Below are 7,716 nucleotides of genomic sequence, written 5' to 3'. Positions count from 1 at the left end.
CCCACCCACCGCCATCAATCACAAACGAGTCCGACTTGAAACATGATTTTACTTCCTCTGACTTTTCTCCCCTAGTTTCACCGTCTGATCTGACAAAAAAAGGGCAACTGTGGATAAGTTTCATGTCATATAGTTATAGAAATAGTATTGGAATAAATGGCTTCCTCAATCACTCACGGAGAGGATCCCCACTCCCTTCGCAAGACCGGACAAAACCATTGTCCCCAAAGCAGCCCCAGGCTTTAACGTATGGATAATAAGAGCAGACGGTCAAACTGAAATATGAGCATATCCATCTGATTCAGAGAGATAGGAGACAAAGCAAGGCACAGGCTTGTGTAACGACAGGGAGAGCTGGGTTGTAGGTTATGTGTTAACATATAGAATCTAAGATGTTCATGAATAATGCACGCCCTGTCTCCACTGCTTAGCGGGGAGCGGAGAGCAGTTCCCCAGGGGGGGACGGGGCTAAACACCTGCCATGAATCGGAGGTACGCCACTTGTCTATTTTCTTTACGGAGGCAACTCATAAATAGCTTATTTCGTTTCTAATTAGGGAAGGCGCTTTTCTGACATCCCAGCTGGGGGTTGTTTGGGTGTGGCGGAGGGATAGGGGTGGTGGGTGGGAGTGGTTAAGGATGGTGGGTGGATGGAAAGGGGTTGGGGGTAAGTGTGTAGGGGTGGTGGGGTGGTGGGTGGGTAGATAGGAGTGTCGGTGTGTGTGTTCCCCCCCCACCCAAACCATTTCCCACCTTCCTGTTCTTCTTCTTCTCCTAGCTAACGGTGCCTCACACATCCAGAGATGATGAGAGATAAGAGGGAAGGAGAAAGACCGTAAGAGAGAAAGAAAGTAAGAGAGAGAGGGAGAGAGGCCGTAAGAAAGAGAGAGAGAAAGTAAGAGAGAGAGGGAGAGAGAGAGAGCAAAAGAGGGGTGGGAGGGGGTTAGGGTTAGACGTCTCGAGTCGGCTGGCGGAGTTCAAACACGAGTTTAAGCTAGGCGTGTGAGCAGTCTGGGGGCCAGCGGAGGGGGGCCAGCGGAGGGGGGCCAGCAGAGGGGGGCCAGCAGAGGGGGGCCAGGGGGGATCAAAGCTCGCTCAGTGTGAGTGTGTGTCTGAGCTGCCTCAATCACACAGTGAGACACAGGCCCACTCATGATCCTGGGCACTAATGAGGATGTGATGCTGGGAGGGCTGGGGGGGCAAGGGGGGCAAGGGGGGCTGGGGGACTGCCTGTGTGTCTGGGATCAGGGCCTCCTCTGACAGAGGAAGTAAACGGCTGGACATGTCTTGGTGTTACTAAATTATTTTGATGGAAGAATGAATCCCACTGCAAATTAGCAACACTCAACAAGCAGTGTTTACAGCTCTCTTCTCAAGTAGATTAGTTCACTTCAGTGACGGACATAGACACCGATTTATGTTTTCCTCCGTGGGTGCTCACAGGCGCACGCCCTTTAAAATGTTTATTTTGAAATGAATGTACCCTACTGGCAGTATTTTCCGTGGGTGCTCGAGCTCCGGAGCACCCACGGTATCGATGCCTGTGGTGATGAATACTGACAGTGAAGTGAGCAATGAGAAGGTGATGTGGACCAAACAGTTGTGAAAAGATTTCTACGGCCTCTCTCTCTCTCTCTCTCTCTCTCTCTCTCTCTCTCTCTCTCTCTCTCTCTCTCTCTCTCTCTCTCTCTCTCGCTCTCCCTCTCCCTCTCCCCCTCTCTCACTGTCTCCCCCTCTCTCTCTCCCCCCCTTGCTCTCTCTCCCCCCTTGCTCTCTCTCTCCCTCCCTCTGTCTCCCCCTCTCTCTTTCTCCCCCTCCCTCTCTCTCCCTCCCTCTCTCCCCCTCTCTCCCCCCCTCTCTCCCCCTCCCCCGCTCTCTCTCTCTTGCCCTCTCCCTCTTGCTCCTGCATTCATTCTTGCAAGGATGTGAGTATATATTATTATACATTATAATATATTTTAAATAAATTATAATGTTACGATGTAAAGCACTCTTACCAGGCGTTCTGACATGGGCGTCTTGTCGCTGGCCGGCAGGTGTTGTTCCAGCGCCAGCACGATACAGTTTGCGATGATGGTTGCCAGTATCATGTACTCAAACGGAGTTCACAGGTTAAGGAGCACAAACGGATTTCATGGACATGATAACACACACCTCAAAAAAAACATGCAATTGATGTATGATTACTTTAAACAGTTCCCCGGAATAAGATAGTCTATTTTAGATTAAAACAAAATGAACCGTTTTAACGCTTTCGACAACTGGGTGATACTTCGTCATCGGTTTAAAGGCTAAATTAGTTGGCTACAGTAAATTGGTCTTCAGATACACATTTTCCTATGTTTTTGTAGAGATAAGTATGATACTTCTCAAATAAACTAATTTGTGTAGCTAATTGGTTCCACTGATGGAAAGTGGAATGGAAATGGACAACGGTTAACAGAGGAAAATAAATGTTGCAGCTTTATTGGGACCGAAGTAGGCTAATATGTTCAACACACCCTCGGTCTTTCCCGTCAGGGTGCAGGCTTTTCAAACGCTTGGGGGAAAACTGAGTTATGAGCGTCAACGTCTTTCCAGTTGGGTGACCATTTCAATCCGTTTTCAATGCTTGCCTCATTCTGCGACAACGGATTTTACCGGGCCATTCCCCTCAGGCCGAAGGCTTTGTGGGATTGTTAGTCGTTGAGGAATAGGCAGGCTTTAGAAAACCGCTCGCCCTACTGCCGAGAACCAAGCCAGGAATCCGCCATCTAGACAGGAAACTGCGCCACTAATGATTAAAAATGATAAGGCTTTTCCCCCTCAACACTCCCTGTAATTTAAACTGGAGCCTCTGAATCGTGTAAAGGTCGGTCATGAGCGATCTGTTCTCACCAGAATGTATGATGTAGCGCATGGACGTCTTAATGTCCCAACTTTGGGGGCGCAGATAAATTGATAACCATTCTTATTGGATTACATTTCGGAGAATGTTTTTCTAACTGACGCCCACACAGCAGATCCAGCTGTCTGGTCGCGTTTGTCATGCGCCCTCCGGCTCTCCTGCCTGGCAGTTTGTGTTTGGGGGTGGCGTGGCGGGGTGCGCGTGGGCGAGTTCAGCACCATGGAGAGGGCTCGAGCCGATCCGAATAAAGACGAGGCGTTGCAAACTAGCGGTCTCATTTCTCTAGCTCTCGCCTTACCATGGAAACGGGAGAGGCAGGAAACGGCAGCAGTTTTACAACTGTTCAATGACCACATAAAATCGGGTGGTCAATGTGCTCACAAAGACTGCTTTACACCCCATCTATAAGCATAGGTGTGTCATAACACGATATAGCTGAGACAGTGCTCGTGACAGAATTATGTATCAGGCATCGACATTATGCATGCTATATTTAAGTACAATTCTACAAGTAAAAACCGCCTGTTGCGAGCGGTGGGATAGACTAGCCAACCGACCTTGACGACTTAAGTGTCGTGTTCAAAGGAAGGACGAACCATTTATAAAGTGTTGTACAAATAATCAAATAGTCAAATAATTATTTCCAAAGTGTCGCTATGTCCATCATGTCCCAAATACTACTAACATCTTTCACTTAGCCGTCTCTACCCAGTTAGCCTCGCCGAGAGTCAGATGAACTCTATAGTCTATTGACAATGGTGTTTTATTTTATTTTATGAAAATGCTAATTATGTCTCTTTAAATAATCGAAATGTACTTGATTTGACTTCACATCTCCTTCACATCTGTCTTTTGGGTAGGTCTAGCTGACCGATGACACATGGTGACAAAGGGACTTCAATCTCTTCCTGTCTGAAGCGAAGGTGGGCATAAAATGGAACGAGGATTGTGGGATAAATTATGGCCACAACGTGTCAAAGAGACACACAGTGTGATGTCTGAGATTCAGGCAACACATGTGTTTGTCAAATATAAAATACATGAGCCATTTAAACACAGATGCTCCACCACCTCCTTCTATCATTGGTGCTTTTGGACAAGAAGGATATGGCCATTCAGTTATTCGCTTTGCATACTTCCTTATGAGATTGTCCTCTCGAAAGATGAACAACGACCGGTTGACAGTGAAGCAGTTCTGTTTGACAGGGTTGGGGTTGTATATAGCCATTGTCCTGGCTCTCTGAGCCATCGACTGCTTGTACATCCTTTGGCCGCCTGGAGCACCACCAACCCGGGCTCCCCCTCTACCGGCGCCCGGCGCCCCTCTGCCGGCGCCTCCGCCACCATAGCGGGTGGGTAGATCTTCTGCGAAGCGAGCCATTCTAGAAACGCACAGATCCAACAGGGGAAATCCAAAGCGGTGTCAGTGAAATTAGAGGAATGAAGCATCACAACAAACACAGCTGTCCAGCCCACCGGTTTACATCCACGTGTATAGATGGGTTGCTTTTAAAGATGAAATTATAAAAATCAAAAAAATCCTATATCCTTCCTTTCAGCCCTTTCCCTTCACTCAATCCTCCAACCCATTTGGTAGGATACAGACGAAAGAAAGTTTGCATTCAACCGAAATGTGCGTAAAATGCACTTAAATCTATTAAACGATACATTGTCCAAATAATTCCACATGTTACATCCTTTTCACCTAGTTCCGCATAGATTGACGGTGCAGGTCCTACAGATAAAACATACACGTCTCTTTCAGCGTTTGAATGCCAACACCAGTTGAAAAACGCCCGAAAAGGTCATGTTGTTTGTCGAAAGGAAAAAGATGTCAGCGCGTCTCTTCGTTTTATTTGCGAGTTTCAAGTAGCATTTCAACAGCTTTAACAAAACAAAACCAATTGGAGCTCACGTCCTCTACTCCCAGTTGAGCGCGTGCCTTGTGGGCTTCAAAGTAACCAATTCACCAGACTCTGGTGCGAACAAATAAACGCATGTGACCAAAATTAGCCTATCGACAACACAACCTGCGCAGAAGCACGCGCCAGCTGTTATGAAATGAGAGTAGCTTAACAGATGATTTTGCGTAAATTCGTTGAAAAGGCACACCCATGTCAATCACAATAACCAATAAATATGTCAATTCAAGAGAAATTGTATTATGATACATTATGAGATTGAAATTGTATTTCAGGCTACAGCCCAAGTAAACTTAAATAGATCTTGATACAACTAAGACATGTGAACCATACATGATCAAGTAAATCATTCTTGTTTTTAAATATATTCTATTTTCAGCTAGACAGAAGAGATGTTGTTGAAGGACTCCAACCGATATAAAATGTATGGTTTGGCAGTAGAGTTTATTGCTTTACTTTAACGTCATACTTGTGTGCGGGCTATAATCTTGTAATAGTTATTTGCACATGATTGGTAAATGGCACCGAAAAGAAAGTTATTGCTTGTGCTACCAAACAAATTCACAATTAACGAAAAACGTTAAATCCATGTCATTTTACAAAGAAATACAGATAAGAAAAATTGCAAATCTATTTGAAATTAATGTTCCACCATTCCGCTCCTAGCATTCACTTGGAATGAGTTCTCTACCAAGGCTTCATTCAGCATGGCTAAATATTACCAATGAAATATTCTCGTATTTCGTAATTATGTGGTGTGGGTTTGACGAGGGAGCCTGGAGGGGCTTCTCGCGCATCCAGAAGCGCTCTGCTATCTGCTCGAGCCAGAGGCTGTTTGAGCTGCTTGGATGAGTCTTTGCTCCGGGGTTCATCCTCCAGAGTGGCTCGATCGTGCGGATGCAGCCAGCATCTTCCAAGAATCCACAATCATTCAAGTGGCCACAGGTCTAGGCCACTGCACATTTTCTCTAACGCCAATCAAGTTTCTGGTTAAGTGAAGCATTATAAAAGGTATCTGACAGGCATCAAACTAAAAACGAAGTAGGCTACATTTGATGAATGTAAATCAGAATAATCCAATTTGTCTTTTAAGTAGATGGTTAGGCTCAGTGCGAATTACTATGGGCACGGGTTTGATTAGATTTTTGAGGCATTTTGAGTTCGGCGTGGTTTTGATCCTCCTTGTGGTTGTTATCGTGTACTGCAAGAGCATAATCAAATAAACTACCATTTAATAAAAGTTCAGTCCACAGTAATCTAGGCGCAAGTTATTATTTGAGCAATCTCACAAATAATGACGGATTTCTAACTGTCTTTATGGAGAGAGAAAAATACTCAGCACTTTATGAATAATACCAGAAGCTCTAGCCGACAGACTCACCTGTTGCTGGACCAAGGTGTGCTGTTCAGGGCGTCGTGTTTACGAATAATGCGTCGTATGCCTCTCTCTTCGGAAGCAACGGGCTCACTGAGTTGATAAACTCTGTCATACTGTGTATTATCCATATTCTCGGTTCTCCATGACTGTTCATGATCAACACAACTGTCAGTTTCATCATCGCTGTCACACACCACAGCTTGGCGTCTACGGAATCCCGCTGGAGACTGAGCCCAGGCGCCGTATTCCGCACCCATAGTCAGCATCCTCCAAGTGTTAAAGGTGGTAGAGCGCAAGGCTGGGGGCAGATATAGTTGTTAAATTGTTTTAAAACGTAGAATACCAACTGTAACCTTGATTTGAGGCTGACCTGTCCCTTTATGTCCATGCTGCAGGCCAGAAACAATGAGACAAATGTATCCCATCTCATCAAACAGACAGTGATTTTTCAGTAGGATATTGTCCATATACTGCCAACAGGCCACAATCTGGCTTTGTAACCAGACAACAGATTTGGACCATGGTTAACAGTCAGCCAGTGTTTTGTTATCAGTGCGAGGTGTAAAAGGCACGGGCCCCCAACTAATGGTAATTAATTGTGAGACAGGATGGGGTACATTGTCAAGACATCAGAACACATTTTAAAACTTTGAGAGGCAATACAGCATCATACGTACCATAAACCACAGCTGAACGCCTTTCCGCCCATGTGGAGTTTTCGGGGGTCGGTCGCCTCATGGCTGATTCCTTAGCTGACCAACTGTTGCTTTCCAGACTCAAGGTAAATGCCAAGTTATGATTACTTCTTGAAACTGTAAGAATTATTATATGCCTGCTTACTGGAACAAGAATTCATGGACAATGGCCTGAAAAGAGTGCCTCTGTTTTCTCCCATGGAATGCAGGAAAAAGATTTCCGGTCCCGCTAGTTGAGATTGAGAACCTTGTTATCAGCATCAATGTATTTAGTTCTCCAGGAGAAATGTCTCTGATTTAATTATCAACTGAGATTTTAGCCATGTCCGAGTAATCAGGAAGGGAGCAATCATCACGGCGAGGCCTAAAAGGCCAGCTGCTGCACAATCAGCGACTTCCTGATTTTCTCTAGCTGGCTTTGTTGACATTTGGAGTTGGACTCAAAGACCTCTCCATAAACCAGGGTAGCTTACACAAAGCCTTAGGCTACTCATAATAGGTCTACATCCATTTGCCTCTTGTTTTGAATCACTCTTTTGAAGCGTTTTGCTGTTCACTATGTATTTGAAAGACTGCATTTATGGAGAGTGCCAGCTCTGTTAATGCCAGCTCTGTTAATGCGAGTGCTACTGAAGTACTTTCCGTTTAATACTGTCTGTCAAAACTTCCCCGCTGTTCGGTTCAAAGAGAGCTAAATGGACTGCTTGGGGGAGGGGGGGGGGGGTGTTTGGAGGGGGTTCGGCTATGCATTGTGGTCGGAGAGATAAGAACGAAGAAAACAAACCGTGGGCCCAACAAATCGTCTTTGAAAAAAAAGATTAAAAAGGACACAAT

Source organism: Osmerus mordax, chromosome 14, assembly GCF_038355195.1.
Source record: "Osmerus mordax isolate fOsmMor3 chromosome 14, fOsmMor3.pri, whole genome shotgun sequence".
NCBI classification, from domain to species: domain Eukaryota; kingdom Metazoa; phylum Chordata; class Actinopteri; order Osmeriformes; family Osmeridae; genus Osmerus; species Osmerus mordax.
This window is presented reverse-complemented; position numbering follows the sequence as displayed.